This window comes from Bombus pascuorum, chromosome 1 (genome assembly GCF_905332965.1).
Source record: "Bombus pascuorum chromosome 1, iyBomPasc1.1, whole genome shotgun sequence".
NCBI classification, from domain to species: domain Eukaryota; kingdom Metazoa; phylum Arthropoda; class Insecta; order Hymenoptera; family Apidae; genus Bombus; species Bombus pascuorum.
This window is the reverse complement of record NC_083488.1, coordinates 21,088,483-21,112,733: the sequence shown is the minus strand read 5'-3', so window position 1 is coordinate 21,112,733 and position 24,251 is coordinate 21,088,483. Positions and strand designations below refer to the sequence as shown.

At 41.3% G+C, this 24,251-nt stretch overlaps 1 protein-coding gene and 1 pseudogene across 1 annotated transcript in view; one reads left to right on the top strand and one right to left on the bottom strand.

Annotated features, from left to right (window-relative positions):
* LOC132908109 (RNA-binding protein MEX3B) overlaps positions 1-24,251 on the top strand; it is an 86,400-nt gene that overhangs the window by 34,309 nt on the left and 27,840 nt on the right. The gene's annotated exons all lie outside the window — the stretch shown is intronic.
* Positions 11,564-15,986, bottom strand: LOC132908154 (uncharacterized; annotated as a pseudogene).

Sequence of the window (24,251 nt, the reverse complement as noted above, 5' to 3'; positions counted from 1 at the left end):
TATTTATGAAACATTGAAAACTCGTATATTTAATATCTGGTGTTAAAAATATTATATTTCATCTCATAAATTATTCGTTTTGAATTCTTCGTTATTTAAAAGGGATAATCAGCTATCTTACGATAAAACACCTGTACCGTTATATTACAGTGATAATTCATATTTAAATATTGCATCAACACAAATGTAACGTACAAATCAAAAAATCTGAGAGATCAGATTCTACCCGACATCTATAGAAATTTAATCATCCCTAAACTAAAATAACCAGAATCACATCAGTCGACGTCCTTGCCCTTGCTTGTAAAACTCGTTCCAAAATAAATTCCATCTAGTTCTCATGAACCGATTCGCATTTTTTTTCATTTATGTATATCGATCGACGATTCCCCTGCAGGCGAGAGCCTCTTCTCTATCTGGGTTAGACTGACGAGCCGGATTCTCTGTTAGCTGTTTGATGCAACGAGCACGAAAAACCGTCGTGTCTGAACATATTGTATAATAATCGTGATGTATAGTCACCGGATGATTCACTGTTAGGTCAATACCTTGGACTGGAAACACCGGTCGGCGATGTTTCACGAGGGCCATTTCTGCGAGTGATCGATAAGCCACGCGTGTCTCGAGTGTGCGTGTTCCACGATCCCTCGTCAGTCGACGACAACGAGGGTTGGGCCGTTGGAACGCTACAACCCCGTCTGGTACACACGAATTAATTTTTCTAACGTTCGTCGTTTCTGAAAACGAGCTCCTTCGCTTCAGGTGGCCCTCTCCTGCCGTTTGGTATTTCAACTCGTATTTTCATAATGACAAATCATCAGACGTTCTTTTTTTATTTAAACCCCTATCCAATGGAAAGTAGATTACTGCTCCCACGAGTATTGAATATTTTATTTCATAGTGATAAAGTACAGACGTATAAATACTGTATGATGACTAGTCTACGGATATTTATGTAGACTCAGAAAGATATATTTATACAAAGCAGAACATTGTTTCCTTTACTAAATACTATTTCCAATACTTTGTACAGTTTTGCGTATATTTTACGTATAGTCCGTGCATTTTTGCATCTTTAAATTTGTAAATAAATTAGATGCGTAAAAATCCTACACTTAAAATGTAAAGTCGTTCATATATAAGTAGAAACATAGTTTGATGGAATAATAACACACAGATATAATATCGAAAATAACGAAGACGATGTACGTTAGGATTGACGCAGCCTTCAGTGGCTGCAGGTTCTATTGGAAATTTGCCTTGTATCTTTGACATGGAAATTCGCTCTTATCTCTCATTTGTCCCCTATTTATTGTCTCTATTTAGAACTTGAATAAGATAGGATTCTGTGAAGCTCGAAATCGTTACCGCTAATTTCATTGCTGATAGATGTAACTATACAACCTTATCACGGCTGGATTTATCGCGCACCCGCTTGTGTAACGAGAAACGTGTAAGTACGAATAAGAAATAGTAGCAAAATAGCTATCATTCTGACAATAGCAAGACAGCTCCTTCGTCAGGCATTTTCTCGCCATTCCGATAAGAAATATTCACCGAACGTATTCGATCGTATCTCGTTTACAGACGTCAGACATCGACGCGTTATTATTTTATTCATAGCTGGAAATCTTCGTTAATTACGTACAGCATCCATTGTACGCGCTAAGTCAATTACGAAAGTTGATTAAACTCTTCTCCCACTCCTCGCCCATAGAAAATCAAAGAAATAAAAAAAAGAATCAAAGGAAAGCCATTGCTATTTCCAATTACATTCAGGCAACAGGAATAAAAATTGCGAGAATGTTCCGAGCTTTGAACCTTTGATTTTTAGGGGGAAAATCAGGATGAAAACAGGCGTGGGATCGATTCGACGGTTGCAATAAAAGCGAATGACGTGGATTGGGGCGTTCTGCATAGTCGTGCAATTTATTGAAAAGGCTGAGAGGACAGGAATCGCCGGAGGATCGCTTTATCCGCGAGAAAGAATCTCTCTGCTGTTTCATTCGTCGATGGCGAGGCGTGCAGGGGAGCTAATATAACGCTCGGAATCGAGCTCGGGGCAGACTCAAGGAGCGCGTGTTGTCCGCTCCTTAGAGATTTCCCCGTGGCGCGGTTTGTTCGCGCATCGATCCGCCGCGGGAAAACGAGTTTCTACCAGTCTGTCGTTTCTCAAGCCACGAACCTCGCTTCTCCCCACTGAGCTTTCCGGATGAGTCACGATGATAGTGCTCGGAAAAAAGAAGGGACGCCGACACGGCGTCGAGGAAAGCAGTCTTCCTCGAATCGTTTCCACGCCGCGCGCGCGCGCTTAGGCGTTTCTTGTCTCTTCGTCTTCGTCATACTCGGCCTCCCTATACTTTCTAAGTATCAGCGTGCACGCGTACACCGATAACAGCGTCCTGGACGTGTTCCGCGGGACATCCTAATGGCAACGTTCGGCCAAGGCTAACGCACTGGAGAACGAGCCGCGTCAGGTGGATAAGCGATAAGCCGGTGAATTTTAGAGGAATTCTGTTTGACTTGAGCAAACGACGCGTGAAACGAACGAACACGCTCTTACGGAATAAGATGCTTCATTCTCCGGGAATTTTGTTCACCGCTCTTTCCTTACTTCCTCCGCCATTTCTATGTTGGTAGTTTTATGTGTTTGTTGGAATCTAGGGGACGTTATGGAATCCGTTACATTGGCTAAATAGATTATAAAAGCTTGAAGATAATCTCTCTTCTGCGAATTCAGAGTTTTGCAAACTTTCATTATAGTATCGAGAATTTATGCAATTATATATAACGTGTTATTTGAAGACCATTAACAAACAATAGCACAGGATACGTGAAATTTTTAACTAATTATCTTGATGCATATCTATATTAATATTTACGTTACATTCGGTATAAACGTATTTATGTATCTCTTTTATATCTGTATTTGTATTTCCATTTATTTACTTAAGAGCTACGTAAATCAACGGCTTACTGTTTTCAAATAATACGAACTACGTAATACGTAATAAATAATTAAACAATTTCTATTTCTAGAAACAATTGGTATCCGTTGAGAATTAAAAAGAAACAAATACGGCGAGCCATATATCCCGGAATATACGTCACATCTTTACATCTTGCAAACGTATTCTCGGCGAAACAATTTCCTTTATTAGAAAAAGAGCGACCCGCGAGAACAGGCTGGGCTTACAGTTTTTTTAAACGCGGAATCGAGTTTTACGGGTGACCCACATTTCAGTAGGTTTTTATGGAGGAAAGTAAAAGGTACGGTTTATTTAGATGAACCTTTCACCTCCCGGTGCTTTGGCATTTTAAGGTTCGCCCCGGTTTTTTTCCATCCTTCCATTTTTCCGCCCCTTTTCCCTTTTCACCTTCGCGGTATACTCGATGAATGGGATCTGCACCGTATATTTAAGACACGTCCTCGACCAACGTAAACGGACGCGCTCATCGCGAACGTTTCATCGAAACTCACAGCGTGGGACGTAGAACAGCGCGTGGTTCGACGTGGAATTCGTCTCACCCACGCGACAACTTTCTACGTTGCTCGCCGTATTTTCCCCAATTACTTGTAAGAACGCTATCGCGCGCCGGACGCGTTTGACAATCGCGCGGGTCAATGATACGCTCGTTGCGGTCTCTAAAACTGAATTCGGATCAATGTTTGGCTGTTTTTCGAATATCTTCTTTTCTCAAGACACAACGATTTCACCGTAAAATTGTTGCGATATAGTTTAGATCAAGCGAGAATTTAAATATGTGAATATTTCATAAGTGTTTTATACATGTATTTAAGAAATGATACGATTCGAACAAGTTGTCGAAATTAAAAAATAATTTCTAAGCTTATGGTAAAGTTATTCGCTGAAAACATAATATTGGCGAAGGAATCGACGATGTTTTCAGAAAACAATGGATAAATATTTTTTAATTTTTTAATTTATCGTTCTTAGGCTTTGAAATAGACACGTCCTTGAAGATTTTCGTTGTCTTCTATCGCAGGACTGAATTATTTTCACTTGTGACATTTTCGAAATACATGTGCCATATGTAACTTAACAGAATTGGATGTCATTTATCCCTTTTATTATAAACAATAGAAACGTATTTTGAAAGAAGATACTTCACTAAAACTAGAGTTCAGTGTTGGCGAAAACAAATGCCTTTGTTGTTCGGTTAATTAACAGTATATTATAACGTACTAAGTATGTAGGTTTATATGAGTACGTTAGGTTGTGTGGGTGTATACGAAAGATCAAGCAGCAGAAAAATAAACTGTAGAAAAATAAACTGCAGAAAAATGGCTGTATAAAAAATAAGTTGAAATAGTATACAACCAGAGCTATGTTTTCAAGAAATAGAATTTATCGAGTTAACATGGAAAATGTTTAGGTTAAAAGGATGTAAAAACTGAAACACAAATTTGTCGGGAAGTTCCAACAGAGACTGTGCAGCATGTGTTTCTCATAAAATGAAGAATAGTCGTCGAGCATTCCAACTAGACGTCCATTTAAAGTCATGTTTTATAGTAATTGAGTACTAGCATAGCAGCTAGAGTGTTTCGAGATTTGTTTATGTCTTCTGTAACTATGCAGCCCGTTTCAACCGAAAAATAACGACCTTAAATCATGTACTGTATGCGTGACTACCGACTTAGCGTTGAACATGCTCTAGAATTAATAATGTCTATCCATACATACATCGTTTATAATTATTCGAGCAATACATATTTTTTAAGTATTTTACTTTACCATAAAAGCTAAATAAGGGTTGTTTATTGGAACAATGAATATCGTTTCCATGGTCTTTAGCTTTTATGGATTATTAGTTAGAGATTTTACGCATATTAAATTTAAATTATTCGTGCAGAGTTCATAGATTCTTCTTCTTAGGTCCGTTCATTTTATATTATTTATATTATATTATAAATTATTATTATAAATTGTATATTATATTACAACGTCATTTGAGCTTCTTAAGGAAAAGAATTGCAAATCGATCAACTAACTTCACTCTTCGCAAATTTCTCAAGTCCGTTTACGTAAATACCGTAGAATTTCTGAAAGAAAACTTCCGTAAGTTCATTAGTTGGAAGCAAATGGCATAAATAGTCGGCAATTGCAAGTGTTAAAAAAACATTCGCACATCTTGCTTTCAAATTTATAGAGTTGATCGGCATAATCTGTGTGCAATTTATTTATCGACACACTTAATAACCGCTTAAGTTACCGTGAACTTCACTTCGCAGTCAATCAGCTAAACGAATAATTATCTAGTAATTTCACGCGAAATTGACACTCGGTGATTTGCGTCTCGCAATAAACTCGTAAGTTCGTAGCGTACAACTGCGGGATATCTAATGCCAGTCGTTGGAAACAAATAACAGCCTGTGTCATAAAATAGCACGTACTCGTCACGCTTCGAGCTCCTATCAGCGGATCGATCGAGAGATCGTTGCTCGATCGTTGTCTTGCATCGACGTCCGTGACGCGAGGCTGGAATCGAGAGCGCACCAGGCTCTTGGGAAAAGAAGCGAAAAAAAAGAAAAAAGAGGCGAAGCACGCTTAAGACGAAAAGTTATTTGGAGCGCGAGGAATTGACGCGTTCTGCTCGGTAACGACGTTCCAGTTTTCGTAACGAGGGCCGGCATGTAAAGCACAGTGTGCGCCGTTTCCAGTGAAAATCTTCATTATCGTGGCCGTAAACTTCGACAGCAGGTGCAGACCCGGTCGATTTCGTTCGATTCTCGACTTTCGAAGTCGAGCAACAGCCCACAAGTATCCATCTTCTTGCTTGTACACGCTCGGCCAGACCAAACGTTCATTTTAAGCATCGTTCAGAAGATTACTCGAGCTACCTTCAAATTTAATAATTTCAATTCGAGACACTCGAATTCGGTAATTTGAATCTAGGACACTTGATTTTCCCTTCAAGTTCGTGTTCACAGTTGAATCGAGCCATTTAATTCAAGTTGATATCATCTAATGGAGGCTGAATATCTACAACGACGTGTATACCGGAAGTCTACTTGGCCTAGGGAATCAATATCAGTAAGCAGGAAATAACATTGATGATATATATATAAATATAGTACGATACATTGATATTTAGTAGTAGTATCTGTAGATAATATTGTTATCTAGTTCTAATCTCTGTTTCTTTTAAAACAAGAAAAGAACAATTCTCAATCTTATTTGAAAGGATATTTGAACTGAACTAAAATAACAGACTCTGAATTATGAGATAAATCTTCTGAATTATTTGAATTCAAGATGTATACTTAGAATCAGCTAATTTGATTAATTGAATTAACTGAAATTAACTGAATGGATAGAATATATATATGGAAATATAAATTTAGAATGTAAATTAATATAATTAAAGAATATAGAGGCTTGTTTTACCCTCCAGATATAATATTATAACAAGTATCCTCCATTTTGAATATTTTCTACATTTTTGCATATTATGTAAAATACGCTCTGTACAAGTTTTGCACATTTGCATTTCCCATAAATACATAGATAAATATCCACAGTTTAGTAATGTGAATGACCGTAGAAACTCGAAAGAGTATTTCAAGTCAAATAAATAATATGTCTGCATTGATAAAATTTCAAGTTGTTTCAACTAATATGAACGACGTTATGCCTAGTCGTTTTTTAAGGCTATATATCGATCTGATCTCAACACTGTATTTAGTTTCATTCCTTTTAATATCTAAAATATGTACGCTCTTCGTTAAAAAATTTTTATTTAATAGAAATATATCGATATATACAAACGCATGAAGAATAATCACGAAGATATACAACTGCATCGAAATTCTAAAGAGCCTCAGAATTTTACTCATTCTGTATAAATCAGTCACGATAAAACGTCGAATGTGAAACGGACCGCAAACACTTAACATTTAACATTCATCAACCAGTTCACATAAACCTGAATGAACAACGAACGTTATCTGCGTAGTTAACGCTGACCGACGACGTGACCGTAGTATGTCAGTATGGCTTACGATTTCCCACTGTAAATTCGCTCAAGACCCACGAATTTCGTACCACCGGGTGTGTGTTCCTTCATTTTCTCCCTTCTATTCGTCCCGTTTGTTTCGCGTTCCCTCTTCATCATTCCTACTCTTCGTGTCTTCTCCCCTTCGTTATATACCACTGATAACCGCTATCATGCGCACCTTATTCTACGCCGTTTTATACCGAGTGGTCTTTCAAGTAATAAGTCACATGGCGCGAACGAAACACGGCCTTGTCGATCTCCGTCCTTCCTTGCTTCAATTTTTTTTTGGTCGGGATAAAAATAAAAGAAAAAAAGGGAAAAAAGTGTTTCGTGTTACGTAATTATACCCATGACCTTATTCCGCAAATAAAGAGCAAACTGCTACCTGGCGAAGATCGAAATCTCGTTTACGTGGGTTACGGTTTCCTTTTAGTCACAGAGCAGGTTTCGAAATATCCTGCTATTGAATTTGGAATATATCTTGACACATTGATAGTCTGATTGAGGGATCCAGACGAAACATTTGATACAAATGGCTGTGAAAAAATTGTGTAAGTCGAATTTTCGTAGAAAGTCCTCCCTATGCTTCTAATAATTTCACGTTAGAGTTATCGACGATTAAACTATAATATGACACTTGTATTAAAGAAATGGAAATGGAAGCTTTGTGAAAAAATACATAATGTAACGAGAAACACTAGCTTCTATTTATATATTTTACGAAAAATTATTAATCTCCAATAATGCACCAAAGCTGTAAAATTTCTCTGAACAATTACGAATTCACCATTCTCATCACTGTGCCAGTTCAGGTGTTGAATTAAAACACGTTACACAGTATCGTTTCTAACGTGTATTTCATTTCTGGAAATATTACGTCTGCACTAATTTTATACCACCTCTTCATCAACAGTTTCACTTGAATCTTTGGTGCATAAACGCTTCTGAAACATTTGCGATTCTCTTGGCGTGACAAATAATATCAATTTGACACGGACGATTAAATCGTTCCGATGTGTAGTCGTAGCTGATTACCGATTCCGCGGCGTACTTACAGCTTAGGGGTGCTTTCCAAGTAAAATAAGACGCGTATCTTGTTCTACATCATTGGGTCACGAGCATCGTCGTCGAATTCCGAGAATCGGATTTGCGAAGCGTGATTTTTGCAAGATCGCTAGCGAAGTAGGCGAATTCAATGGCGATCCGAATCTTCGATCGCAGAAATCTCGTGGCTGACGCGTGCGTTGCGGCTTTCGTAATCATTGCACGGTGTATGCATTATTTATATGCTGAATTTCACGATAGAGGCTGTCCTTTCGAAAGATGTTAGAATCGTGCAACGCACAGACTCCATAAGTTCCTCAGAAAACTTCTTCCACTTCTGTGACTTTTTGTCCAAGTATTTCAACATAAAAATGTGCTGGAAAATATGTTCGCCTGTTTCGACACATATACTTTATATATCATGAAAATTCATTGATTTTATAATTTTACCTATAAATAAACAGGAGTTGAGAATTTAAACAAACGAATTGAATGTGCAGTGATGCCATTAATCAGAGAGTATTTAAAATTTCGCTTCAGTAAACGGTGTTCCATTGTAGTCTTATTTAATTGCTTTTCTTACTGTTTTATTGTTTCCTGGATTCGTCTTACAATCTTAGAATCGTTAGCCTTTTACTGACACATACCCTATAATAAATCTTTGTTAGTGTATTTCTATTAACGTTGAATATATATATTTCAGAGCAGCAATTATTAGAAATTTTCGTTCATCGATCATATACGTCTATTGCATATGTTACTAATGTAAGTAATTATCACCACTTACTAATGATGTATGTAACGATTTACGCGAACCTATCAACAAGAACTAGTTTCATTAGTCGTTCCATTAACACTACTATTCCAATTACACAGCTGATCAGAAGTATCTCGATTAAGCTATTTAACATTATCCTAGAGGAATCGATCATTAATAATTAACTACATTTACCAGAATCGATATCCAATCCTATGGAATTTTCTCACGAATCTGCATTAATAACAGAGATTTCTAGCATCGATCGAAAACTTCAAATACTCTAAAGGAATTTCAGTACCTCTGTAAGACACATAACTACATACATATTTTATACTTGCGGTATGGGTAGCATATGGAAAAATGTTGCAAAGACACATTATCGATGGTGTTGCCCAGTTTGTAAAAGAGCAAGAGGCAAAACTCGACGCGACGCTAACGAGGGGATAAAAATGCAGCAACGAATTCGCCGTTAGTTACCGAACGACCCTCGTATTTTACTGTCCACCCTTCATCGATACAAATTATCTTTGGCGCGTACCCTCCCCCAGATTTATTAGCGCAATGTTTCGACGGCATAAATAACGAGCGCAGCAGCGGCTGAGAGAGACGCGAAAGTAATTAGTTATACCCATCGGTGGTTAAAGGGTCGAAACAGGAAATGCTAGTCGCGCGCGCGAGCCCTAACATCACAACTCGGAGGCGCCCCCCCCGGCTTGGATTTTTTCACACGATTATTTATGCGCCGAGTCGACTCGACTAACAGAGTCGGCTTACAAGAGTCGAGCCGAGAGACAAGACGAGTCGCGCTGAGTCAACCGTGTCGTGACGAACAACGTCTACCCGGTTTGTGCGTTTCTTCTTCTCTTCGTCATCTCCGTTTTCACACGTGCCCTCGCCAGACGCGACTGGTCGATTGTCCCTCGTGTAGCGAATGGAAGGAATGTCGCGGTACGAGGCTTCACGAGACTCACTTTCAACGTCGACGCTCTGCAGAGCAACTCTCGATCCATGTGAACCACACAGAAAGCGCCCATCCGATTCGAACGAGACAAAGAAGATGCATATTTTTTGACGGAGATTCGAAATACATATTTGCGGTGGATGATCGCGGGTCGCAGTCGTTGTTACCTGGCTTTCAACGCGAAACAAATGACAGAGGCGAGGTTCCAGAATGCATACGAACATTGTAGTAAATTACAGGCGTCCTGTCACGGAGGATCGTCAGCACGCCGATTCGCAGGAATTTCGTTGCTGCGAATGGAGGCCTCCCGCGTCTCCGGAGATCTTGTGGAAATTAATTTTCGCTGGGTCGAGTATTTTTGCCAGCGGCGGAGGGAAAGTTGAGCCACGTTTATACAGCGAGTAACTTTTGTTCGTGTCCTATAAATTTCTATATACCGTTGCATAGGCGTGTCTGGCGTGGTAGGTCATTCTATACGGCGTGTACACAGTGTACACGTTATAACGCATTGACCGGTATAACGTCAGCACGGTATAAAAGTTTATGCGAGTTTCGTTTACGATGAACCGAGTAATCGAAATGGGAATTCATAGGGGGCAGATACGTTGGCGGGCGTCAGCCGCTGGTGGTAGCCTTGCAAAACCAGCGATTAATCCGTCGTTGGCGGAATAACCGCGACGCGTAAATTCTCGCGGCACTTTTTGTCGTGGTTCAACGTAAACTTAGCGTATACAAATTACGCGGAGCTCCTCACGGTTTTTGCGTCTGCTCGCCTCTCAGGAAATCGCGTGCGTACGTTTTACGTGCGCCGTATACCGCCTGGACTTCCCTTCGTTCAGGTTACGCGCAGTTTCTCTAGCCGAAGCATGCGATCAGAGAACGCATCTAAAGTTCTCGATGCCTCTTCGCTCCTGCTCGTGAGTAATTTCTGCTTTGAAAGAGCCAGGTAACTCGACGAACGAGAACGTGCCCGTTTTCTTGCTTCGTGGTTAAACTGCGCTCGCGCTCACGCGTACGATCCGTGGAATTGTCATGGCCGATCGTGGTCGATTTATATCCGTAATTTCTATGTTTGTCGATCGCGTATAAGTCGCGCGCGCTTTTTGCCGGCGACGTATACACGCGGCGCGCATATTAACGCGTTGCCTGAACGCATTCGCCGTGTTACGTGCGCGCTCCCGCGCTTCTTGCACGCTACAAATGCCGCTTGACTTCTGTGAACAGGGAAACTAGTCCATCAAATGTTGGTTACTATCGTCTTGGTAGATCGTTTGTCGAAAGTTGCGTTGATGGTCAGATGATAGGAAATCGATTGTTGGCCAATTAAACCGCGGATGTTTATGCGTTTATAAGAAATTTAAAGGTGGAAAAATTTGCAGATTGTATGTATTGCGAAAACACATCATGATAACACGTGTTATCGTATTTATTTATTTCAGCCTGATGGCTCAGAAATTGGATTTCGTTTCACATGGTTTACAAATATAAAGGAAAATTAAAACTAACGTATAAATAACCACAGTAGCGTAAAATTGTATTAATTCATTACTTTACCATTATATAAATATTCTGCCAATTTTTATTTATTTATTTCTATATTTACTTTTACATTTGTTCCATCATTCATTGTGTATTTATGTTTCTTTATTTGTATTTTATTTCCCAATAATTACACTTTTCTTCGTCCTTGTCTTCTGCTTCTACTTTTCTCTCTTTGTTTTATATAAAATAATTAAAGTAAAGTGTACATTATAATATCTACGAGGTAAAACTTCATCTTTTTAATCATTTTGAATAGAAATACTGTTCCCTTGTAAAGAAGTAGAAAATAAGTACGTGGTATCCTCATAAGTGACTAGAAATCAGGTGCAAATTTCAGTTAATTTAAAAACAGTCTTAAATTTATTTAAAGGAAGTGATCATGATACGGGTAGTGCCTTGAATCAAGCAGACATTAACATTCAGCGAATCATTTATTTCTAGATGTTACTCAGCATTGTTAAAATGCACACTTTATTACTTAGATTCATGAAAGATTGACACAATAAAGCGTGCATTATGAAAGCCATCCATGGAGTCTGCTGAAATAATTTGAAAGTCATCCATTCAGATTACTTTGTGACTCGATGTCAATCAGGTATCCAATATCTTAAAAGCTCTAACGTGTTATGTAAGTTAGATATTCAGTATAATATACTAGCTATTCTGCGTTAAATATACATTGATCCATGACGTTCTTACTGCTTACTCCTTCCTGACAGCATACTCGATTGAAAAGGTACCCTTTTGATTGTCTTTATGTAAATACAGGAACATTATGCCTTTAGAATCATTACTCTTTACCGTATATTTTCATAAGCGTTCTCACACAGAATATTTTCAACAAAAGTTCAATCATTCATCTATTCAGTAGGTTTAGCACTCTTATTGGCAAATATTATTCAGATCACGTATTCTCCATCAATCTTTATAGAAATACTCGTTCATTTCCCAAAGTATTAGACTCCCTGAGGCTTCTCTTTCCCAGGAGGTTGAATATCTCTTCAGCAAACCCTATATGTACTCATCAACCCAGACTTGCTACATAAAAATTACTCAAAATAGGATCCAGCAACGAAGCAACGGAAAAAACAAAATAATAGTAAAATGCGTTGCATAGAAAATATTACCCCAGATTTAGATATGTAAAAATTACTCAGTATAGGTTCCAGTAACAAAACAAGGAAAAAACAAAATGGTAGAATGCATCGCATAGAAGATATTACCCTAGATTTAGATACATAAATATTACAAAACACAAAAAAAAAAAAAAAACAAAGTAATAGAATGTGTCACGTAGAAAATATTCACCGCTGTAAATTCAAATACGTAAAAACTTCTCAGAAGAAACGAAGTAGTAGAACGCGCCACGTATAAAAGGCGTCTTGTTTCGAGTTTTCGATGAGAACCTCGCGTCCCAGCGTCGAATTTCATCGACTTTTCGAGGTTTCCGAACCTTGAGACAGCCCCAACGAAATAGGGGAACGTTGTCAGGTCGATGGGAATGAGATATCGCATAAAGCCCCGAGACGAAGTGGAAGGACGAGGAAACTCCGCGAAATAGGGCGAAGAACAAAGGAGGAGAAAAAGGATCGCGTGGGGTTGGCTAACGTTTAAGCCGGAGGAGCGGGTAACTGGTCGTGTCTCGTGCCATTTTATTTGCTCCCTCGGGAACGAATCTCATCTGTAGAGAGAAAATGGCGCAAGAGAGAGAGAAGAGAGACCAGTCTTTGATCGATACACGTTCGAACCACAGTTCTCACCCTCCCCCCCTTCCTCGACGTGCTTTTTTGCATTCGAAGTGGCCTACAGCTGGAGGCACAGCTGATGGGGCATACCCCTGGCTCGAGGGGTCGCGCACTTTTCCTACCCTTCTTCCAGGTCAGGGGACAGTTTCGTTGACGTTCGGTTGTAATCGATTTATCCCTGGCTTTGCCGTCCTAGCTTAACGTTCTACATGCTGTACGGAAAATATTGCTGGAGCACATATGTAGCGACAAACAAAGAGTTGCTCTACACCATTTCATGCTATTGTCAACTTTTGGGACCCTCGATGACGGAAGAAAGACGGAATATTCTCCGAAAATGAAAAATACTAGTTTGTTATTTTGAAAAAAAAAAAAGAAAGAAATTCACGTTATATTTCAAGAGGACTGGTCGAGCAACTATCGAAAGTAGCTAAATCATTCAAACACGGGACGCGTGTTCTTGCCGGCCAATAAATACTTGTCGACAAGGTAAACATACGTATACAATGCTAGGCGCTTGGTTTCATATTTCAATGAAAAGGTTTACAAGACAATCCACTCAACGAGCAGCGCCGTCTCGATCGTTCCTCCACCTCGAAACAGAAGTATCGAACCGCTTCTATGTACTTGCTGGGTTTATGTTTATATTCTTGACGAACGACGAAAGACTCGCTGATATTCCCAAGAGAGGAATACGTTCGCACGTATAGTCGCAAAAGCGTGGAGGAGAAAATCTAATATGGCCGATGGGCGCTATGGTGTGCTACCTGTTTTCTGACAGAGAGAGAAGACAGTGGGAGAGGGAGAAACAGAGATGGAGAAGCACATGTCTCTGGTCGGCAAAGGTTTGAGGTAGGTCGATCGACGAATGACTCACCCTTCGGTTTCTCTCGAGAATGATCGGGAGAGCCACTCGTTGGGCGGAGTGGCTTCCACGGTGGGCAGCACGTCCCATTATATCCGCCGTGGCTCATTAATATCGTGACATCCAATATCGTGTAATTATAACTGAACCATACTATCCGCATAAGTCCCGTGGAGAATACAATCCCCCCCCCCCCATGAACCACAATAATGAATCATCGGCCACGAGTTAAGCATGGCTCGTTATTTTGCAACTTTCTTCCATATTGGTTTCAACTTTAACTGCGCCCAGTGTAAGATAATTGGCCGCCGGCGGTGGTATATCGTAGTCGAGAAAACTGATCTGACCGTGAATGGAGGACAGAAAACAACCGTGTCCCGTAAACTTCGCGATATTCGAGACACGATTTAAGTCGTTTGCTATCGCTCGCTCGTTCGATATATATCGTTGCTCTTCGGTGGCGATGAAAATCGATATTTACCAAGAAGCGGGATGATGATTGCGAAGACGACGTCTTCCGTTTCGATGAACGGATAAGATACATTAAATGGTAATCGGAACCTATTTTGAGGAGTAGGAGGTGTACTCGAGGTTGAGAAATCGATGGAATCTAAATTCCTACTTCTTGGACGGTAATATAGCGACAGATAAAAGGAGAAAATAAGGGGCAGAGATAATAGCTCGATTCCCCTAAGTACTTTTTACTGGAACGTTGTTTCCATATCGTCTTTGCACGAGCACCCGTGCGCATCCGCGAGTCCCTCGGCCTGCGAGTAAGTACCGCGTCCTTCGTTGCAGCGTGACCAAGCTGGCCATTTCCTCCGCGCCCTTTCCGACGACACGTAACACGTTCCCGCGGTAGAAAATCAACGGTCTTTCGTAATCTGATTTTTCTATCGCGAGACCCCGAGACGGCGCACAATGTGTATCCTTTCTTGTGTGTGAGTACGTGTATAGGAGTGTGTATGTGTCTAGAACGTTCTCTATGGAACACGAAACACACACTGGTACAGTCGTCGCGTATCGGGCCGGATAGCGGACGTATCGGATAGAGAAAGAGAGAGTGAGAAAGAGCGAGAGGGGTCGGTGAGATAGGCATAGCGTGCGCGGTTGGAAAGAAAAGGAGAAGAAAGAAAGGCTGGTCACGGGACAGACAGAGAAAGATAGGAGAAGAAAGAGTAGGAGGAGAATGAACGCAGTTGGGCGGCCGTGTCAGTGGAGTTCAATCTTAATATAGTGTGACCCCCACTGCCATTCGAGACACTGTCGGATGCAACTGCAGTTGCAGCGGCTGCGCGAGGGAAAGGGAAAAAAGACGCTGTGCTCGACAGACGAAGAAAGAAGGAAACGTGGCAGAAGGAGACATTGGCGGTGGGAGGGTAGAAGAGAGGACGCGAGAAAGAGAGGCCACAGTGAACGGGTGCGTGCATTGCACCTTATCCCCCTGTCCGGCGAGTGTGCCTCGCTCGGTTATTTCAGAGACATCGGCCCCGAGAGAGTCGCGAGCAAGACACGTATATATATTTATATACACATACATGTATGTATCTATATGTACACGTGGATACCGCTTGCATGTATATATATGTAGATGCATCTACAGATCGTGTATAGACGCGACCGTGCACACGCGCGAAGAAGAGAGCTACGCATAACGAAACGATGCGTGCACACGCACGGGATTGTTCAGACGAGTGTCATCGATCTATTTCAAGAAGAGGCTGGAATTTCTGGCCTTCGAAAGGGGTCAGAGGGGGTGATGAAGGGAAACGTGTATGTAAAGAGGGAAGTCGAGAAAGGAAGAGAGGGGAAAGGGAAATAGAAGCAAGAATGTACATAAGTACGCACCTGCGCAATACATCCGTACAACTCGGTGGTCGGCGCACGAATGACCACTCGTTTGTACATTCGTACCTAAACTCAGCCAGCTATGCTCACGTTCAAAGGACGTCTACGATTGGCGCTGAGTCCGACCAATCAGTGACTAGTTTTCCTGGAAGCTAGTGGATATCACCATGACCGTGCGTCGGACGTGGTGCACGTTGATCACGTTGTGGCTACTTGTTCCACGAGTTTGAAATTTTTCTACTTCAGTTGCACTTATGTATAATCAAATCTCTTTAGTAACTAATTCATTAAGCTATTCTACGATAGCACAGTCTATTTATAATTCGTATTTTTCTACGAACTCCATGATTAATGTTCCATAAAAAGGAGAAAGATTGAAGGAAATAAATGGAAGCCAGCCATGCGATCGACGTGCCGTTGCTCGTTTTTAGCCTAGTCTCCGTCACGAGCAACCAACACTCGTGACTCGCGAGTTTATCGGCGTTATTGGAGTTTCCTCGGATGTTCCAGCGACTTGGCCAGCATGTCGGGAGGAAGGGGGAAACCGAGAGGCGACGTGACGAGGAAGGGACGATATGGCGCGGAAAGGGAGGAGAGAATAAAGTGGTTGAGGATCGGGCGAGGTAGTGGGGCGAGCGGTGGTACTCGGCCGTTGCATTGTGGGGGTGTTGGCCTTCAACTTGACGGCGCAGTTTCACTGACCTGCCTGAGAAACTCGTGATATCCACGCGGCTCGTGCCCCACGAGCAGACGTACCGACGCACGAATGTCCAGAGACGCCAAAGGGTACCGCTACTTTAAGGGCCCACGGTCCTAAATAAACTTACTACGCCATGTAGCGACCGAAGCGCCTTATATCTGAACATCGTTTCACATTCGTTTTGTGTTATAAACGTGGCAAACGTAGCTTTTTCTAGTCATTGGAATGCGTATTTTCCGGTTTGGGACCGGGTCGTTGATACTTATGTCGAACAGGTTTGGAAAATTATCGGATATCTTATTTACGGTTCGTAAATAGCGTAGTTAAAATAACGCTATTTAGTAGTGACTTTTACTATACGAAAGTATTAAGTAAAATATTTTATACGGTATTATTAAACGTTCTTGGGTATCAGAAATTTGGCAACAAGACTCTTATGATTTATTACTGATACAACCGTGGGTTTTTCGAGTTCATGCGTTTCAGCAAAATATTTAGAGAGGAAAACAAAACGAGAGGCAAGCAAGGATATTGAAACAACCATAGTTATATTAAGGATATCTCTTATAGTTATAGTAACTGTGAGTGGACTAAACTGGCAAGTTTAATCAACTATACAAAAATACAAGAGAATAGACTTAAGAACTTAGAAAGAGGTATGTTAGAGTCATGGTTGAGATTGATATTGAAGGATATTGAAGATTGATATTAGATTTAAAATGGCATCAGTAATACTTTCGTTCGCTGACATTCATGGCTGGCTAAATCAGTAAAACGAGAGGTAAACGAACGATTCCGATCCTTAGCGGTCTTTTTCGGGTCGACTACATCGATACCGCCCACGGTCGTCGGCCAGTCGTCGAGGAAACGACGAGTATCTCTCAGGCGAGGCATTTGGTGGCTGTAATTAAAGCAAAAGACCAGCTGATGGCCCTCCGAGTTTCTGACCTTCTTACACGACCTTTTTCCCTCCTCCTCCTCCCCTTGAAAACGTACTACCTTGTGCGTTTCTAAGAAGTATGGCAGCTACAGAATTTTTGTGTCTCAACCGGAGAAGTGTCCTTTTTTGGAACCTTATACTCGGAACATCGTCAGTAGCCTCATACGTAGGAATTTGAGCGAAATGCAACGGACGGAGGGAGCATACAAAGCGGAGAATGTCAGGAACAGCTTCGCGAACGACCGGAATTTTGATATCGATCAATCGTAGACGCGTAATCGATGCTCTATATAATGGCCGGTGGAAACGTGGTCGGATCAAAGTAACGAGCTTGGCAAGTTCAGCGTGTAGATATCGCAAATCTGTCGATAACGTCGACCAATGTGTGCGAACGGTACACTATGACCGCTAGTTTCTAAGACGTGTATATAATCCAGCTGCCGGCTATAGAAGCGTGTAACTATTGATCCAGCGGCCTCTGGAAAGAGAGCCGCTGCTACTAGCGGCTGCTGCAGATTTCAGCAACGTCATTCGAGGGAGAGTGACGTATCGTGGGAATAGAAGGTCCAAACTGCACTCCCGAGAGGGCTTTGCTCGGTATTGTACTCGACCGGAGAACAGACCACGTGCTTCACGTGCATCGGCTACGTGAATGGCACCTTGAATGAATAAGAAAGAAATCAACGGAATAACGAATCTTGTTTTGCGACATCACAACGAGATGCCGTAGACATACAGCCGAAGTGATGTCCACCTTTATTACGAATTTTATGCATATTATATATATATACATTTTCTAGAACGGTTGATTCTCGATCCTTTTAACCAGATCAACGTTGCGTTGCTGCTATAGTAGTATCATGGCGAACGTGTAACCAGATCGACTAAATCATTCGTACGATCGGAAAGCTTCGGGTCGTAGCGTGTATCCGGACGATCGACGGTTCGAATCACAAGCATAATTCATCTCGAGACCGAAGTCGAACATTCTGCCGAACCTATTACTCCCTTTCCGTCCTTTACGATTTCGCGGTGCGTGCAAAAAGATGTGAAAGAAAAAGGAGAAGAAGAATTCGACGACGAAGAAGGACGAAGGATCGGGTCGAGCTGCTCGGGTCCCGGTCGATCCTCTCTTTCGTCCCTTCTGGTCCCTTCGATAGAGGCAGACAAAGGCAAAAGGCGCCTTGCGTTCTCTTCGATGCAGTCTCTTTCACTCCTCTTTCTCTTCCACTCACTTTTCTCTTCGTCTCACCTCACCTTGGCCGCGGCCCTTCAACTGTCTGCGACCCACGCCCCACCTTCTCTTCCTCCATCCGAACTACCACTACTACAACCATCGGTACCACCATCGAGTTAGCAGCCACCTTCTTCGACCACGAGGAGCAACCTTCTACTTCTTCGTCGTCGTCGTCGTAGTCGACGATATTGCCTTCTTCTTTAACAGCGTGTCTTCGTTCGTCCTCTTTTCTGCCTCTTCTTTCTTTCCATTTCTCATTTCCTCCCGGCTGTTCTTCGGATGCATGTGCTCGTGAATGCCACTCCTATCGGTGTGCTTATACCGATCCTCGTCCACCTGCCTTCTCAGAGTTATTTAGCCAACCGAACCGCCCTAATTCGCTGTAGGCGAATTTCCGGAACGAGGGAGAAGCTTGGATAAACGGAAACTCGACGGCCTATCCGTCGTTCATGTGCCGTTTTGCGATGAAAAACGATCATCGATCGCGGTTACCTCTGACTCCAAACGTCAGTTTATGATTTTCGTTATTATTTCCTTTAGAAGCGTTAAGCTTGCATAGCATGAATAAACCGCGGATTTCGATTATATTTTTATGAATACAGCTAAAAAAAGTGGAGCCTAAATAGGAATTTGCTTCACTTACGAAATATTATTGCCTAGTTTCGATGCTTTATGTATCTCTGAATGTTATATTCATATCTTATGTATAGATATATGTGCCTTATAAATATGTCTATATCTATCTGCATTGTGTGAATTTGCGCACGTTCAAGTTTCCTATAAATGCATGGAAGTACAAAGTCTAGTCAGGAGTTATCCTTCGAACTTTCTAGCTAACTGTAAAGATTATCGAGCCGAAATTGCAGAGATTTAATGTCGGAGAATCTCGAGGGTATTTACGAGAGTTATATTTGTTGCTTATGCAATGGTAGTTAAGGAATTTCTAGTTTAACGAAGGTCGACTATTTTTAGAGGTATTTATACGAAGCTTTCATTCTTCCGTATCAAGCTTGTAAATCGCAGAATTCACAGTGTCTGTAAGCGATTTGAATTGTGCCAAGGAAGTTGAATATTGAAGTTCCACGTGCATAGTAGATAATGAATTTTATAAGAAGCTGATAGCGAGAATGAAAAATATGAAAATGTGTGGCTGTATGCTTGGACTCGATCGCATTATGCATTTAGTTGAACTTTATAATGCGCCGTTCCGAGACATGTTATTAACTCACTGGGACGAGCGTTCCTCTTTGACATTCCTGAATCCGTATACATTATTCAGTAGTTGGACAAATTATATTGCCTAGCTTATGGTCAATTAACGGTAACCGATAGGTTTATTACGCGATTCACTGTCGTATTTTATAGCATCTTGCGGTTTGATGCGTTCGAACACTTGCACGGTTTAAATTTATTATTAGTAATTGAATTTCAATTAACGAAAACGTACAATTTTGGAGCTTCATCAAAAGTTTAAAATGACGAGGAATATTCAATATTAGATTGGTATAGAAAATTTATTAATACTAAAATTGCCATTAATGGGAAAATTAAGAAGAAGCAAAATTCAACAACGACGATTTAAAAAATTATTCAAATCTGTCAACTTAAATTTCCATAAATATCTTTGTAAACTACATTTATGGTATATTATATATATAATTAATTAAAATTTTTTATTTCTTAAATTCACATAGATATAGCTGTATATATATATATATATATTATCTACAAAGTGTAGTCTATTTAATTAACAGTCTTATAATGGTCAACGAAACAAATTCTTCGTTCAATCAAAATCCTATCAAGCGTTATTTTTATAAATCTGACGAGGCACCGATACAGAACTGTTCTCCTCAGACTAGTCAGCCCTCTAATTTTTATTCCCCTCGATTTCTACGTCTTTCTTCTCGTCTACCCTACGGCCGGCTGGAGGCATCTCGCCGTTGTATCCTTGGGCAAATTTATGCCTCTTCAGATTACGGATAATAATGGTTACCCTTGTGCCGTGGCCAGCTCGTCTTAACAATTTGCCAGCTAGAATTACGACCGACTTTCCCCCGCAGCGTTTTATCGCTACTACACGTTCTGGCCAGTGCACCTAGTCATTGGCATGCGATATCGCACGATTCCAATTTCGATTGTGAGAATTTTCCACCGTTTTTCAACTCAATAGTCACACGAGTATTATTCGGTGTTCGTCTTTCAGAATACGAGTTCTCGATCGTAGAACATTCCTATTTAATCGAAGATCGTAACCTCGTTTAGCTACTAACAGAGGAATTGCATACTTTTGGCAAACGCACTGATCTCAAAATGAAATACGCGCTGGCGACGCGATATCGAATCCTTGGGAGAGAATTTATGGCGTTAACGAAGAAAGTGGGACGAATATATAGTCGGGTAATTTTTGGTCGCGGGAATTTCGGACGAAAGAACCCAATTTTCGTTTGTCAGCTTCTCGTTCTTCAAATGGCAGACTAAATTGGTTTGGTAATGAGACGCGGACAACGTTGTAATTTCCTCCCATTGGCCGCTACTTTTGCCCGTGTTTCTTCAAGGTCTCTTGAAAGTTCCGCGGCGTGTTAACGCGACGCATCCTTCGCGGTCTCGCGAGTTTATCGAAATCGGACCTGCATGCGCCGGGGAAGGGTTTCAAAGAACCACAAACCTTACAGTGGTGCGTCTCGTATATGGAGATTCAGCGGTTGAGAGAAAAACTGTGAAAGGGGTGGAGGAGCGGGAACGTGGGTAACCGTTGAATGAATATAATCGTCGAAGGTAAACCGGCTGGAAGGAAGAAACGAGACAGGAGAGAAGGTTGGGTACAATGGGTTCCGAAAATAAAGCGTGATCGATGAAACTGAAACAGGATTTACCCTAGCGATTCGAGGACATGCGTAGACGCGTTTCTTCTTATTTTCTTCAAATATTTTTGCGTTTAACCGTCACACACTTTTCACCTGGTGATTCAAGACTAGCGCGTGCATGAGCGCAAAATCTAAAATCGTCGGGAAAGAGACGCTTTGATTAACGAACGTGATCAATTACTTGGTCGTCTATTATTACGCAGTTTCTATAGTACAATAATAGCGTTATGTCTGCGTGACTAACGACACTCACGGTGAAACTTGCGTTCTTTACCCTGAAACTTCTCATTAAAACGAAACCAAGAATTCCGGCTGTATACTCGTTCCACCTTCTTTGTTAATCTTAATTTCATTTTCCAACGAAAGAAGGACTTTCTATGTTTCAATCGATTAAACGAGTCATTTGTTAACGAAAATCCTCTAGGATTATTGTATTCAAAATTAATAGAAACAAATTAATGCCAGTTAGATCGATTACAGTCCTTGCAAATATAGGTGCGATATGATTTACTTGTAACATCTATACATAGATAAAAGAAATGATAACACCCGAAAGATTAAGAATCCTCGTAACGAGTTAGGGTAAGAAAATCTGTAGAATAAAATCGTAATTTTTATGTTTCAAAAATCTAAGGAATTTTGTAAAAAGTCGGTCGAGAAGGAACAAAATAAAGCTGAACATGAACGAAGAGAACATGGTACTTTTCCACGATAAATTTCCCGAATTCAGGAGAATACAGCGGATGAGAGCGACCCTATCTCTGGTTATGGTCGCAATTACGCTCGCGCCCCCGAGACGACCTCGCGCCGCAACTTATGTCCCTTTCCTCTCGCGTTTAAACGCTTCGAACCGCGTCGTGGCGTGCAGTTAAGGCCATATCGATGTCAAGATTGTGCCGCAGCGGCCGTCCCTGAAGAGCCGTGGACGCCCGTGACATTGTCGCGTCGCGCAAGGACTGCGTAGTCAAGCAAGGGAACCGTCTAAACGATCCAAAGAACGTTTTCAGTCAGTATTTTCTTTCCCTTTTTGGTACGTTACTCAATGAGCAAAAATGTTGTCCGATTTTGATCGAATAAATGGAGTTGCGTGTCGCTATCTGATGACCCTTTGGCTTTGTGGAAAGCTACGATCGATAGTCCGTTTCGTGATATTTATACGTGGCTCGTTCGGTCGATCATTTTGATTGACTTTCTTAGGATAATTATTATATAAGCCGCTTATTTGCTAAATATCCACAAAACGAAAAGTAGGGAAAATCGACGGAATTATATAACATAAGCATCGATCGCACTTCAATATCAGAATGCAAGTTATACGAAAAAGCATACGATCCACATAGAGAACCATCTTTGTGTCCATATATTTCGCAAGAAATTATTCGAATCTTCTAAAAGACACTGCTGTACATGCACAAAATTTCTATTATGAAAGTCACAAACTCTATTACTCTGCTCAATGTACTAATTCTAGTGCTACGGTATACGTATATAGTGTACTATCTCGACAATTTATCCGGATTACACTCGAGCGTATTCGAATTTATCCCGTGTCCAATTTCCACCTGAAAGAATCCAACTTTCCTGTACGATTCAAGTTCAGAAACGTCGTGTGATTTACGATGGCGACCGTTCGATAAACGCAATTAAAATGCTCTCTAATGAACGTGGAATCGTTCGGATGGTGGAGAAACGGATAGGAAGGAGGCAAAGGTATGCGAAGCCGGGGGCGGGGAGCTCCGCGTGTGTCGCGCGTTCGTTGCTGCGCCGAAGGAGAGAGTGAACTGAATGAAAGGGAGGTTGGTGAAAGAGAGAGAAAGGGAGAGGAGGATGCGAAGACCGCGAAGGATAGCCGCGGGAAGGAGAAAGGTTGGACGCTGGGAAGGAGACGGAACGCAGAAGGTGGCCGAGCGCGAAAGAAGGAAAGGGAGAGGAGTGGTTCACCTGCATTGCTAGCATTGCGCCGGCTCAAGGCCAGAGAGTCTGCGAGACCGAGGACCAGACCGGGTCGGGACCTCCTTCCTTCCAGTTTCCTGCACCCTGCCCTCTCTCTGCCTCTCCACCGTCGTTTTCTTCCTTCTCTCCACATGGCATCCCACCGCTCTCTTACAGCTTCTCCTTTTTCGTACCACGCGCAGATCTCGCTATGCGTCTGTTGTTCCCCGCGTACAGACACTTGCGTCATGACAAAGACTCTGCTCCTCCGACGGAGCACCGACACCGTCAACCACCTTCCGTAGAACTGCGATCAGTCGTGGGCTTGCGAGCTACGTGTACTTGGAAGGATGCAGTTTTTTCAGACTCTCGGTTGATTTGGCAGAGATGGGAGGAAGCGTGGGTCGTGAGGATAATTCGATGACTTGGTTGTTGGTACGAGCGAATTAAGATATATGTACTTGGGACGCACGTCTTGACGAGGTGCAATTCCCTTGCTGATTAATGATTCTTCTGGTCATTTGTTTGATTTATATCGGCGTATAATTGCGTTTTATAGGTGGTTGTAGCTTTGTGAATGGAAAGGATTCATCTTAAAGATGGACTCGTAAGAATGACTTGCAGGATATGTAGATAAATCATACATATTTGTACTAATGCTATTTATCTTGAAATGAGAAAGGTCGATAGTCTTTAAATTTCGATATTCGTAAGACTTGCTATATTCATATGATACGCGTATAAAATTAATTAAGAAAAGAGAAAGAGAGAAGATCGATTACGTTTAGCA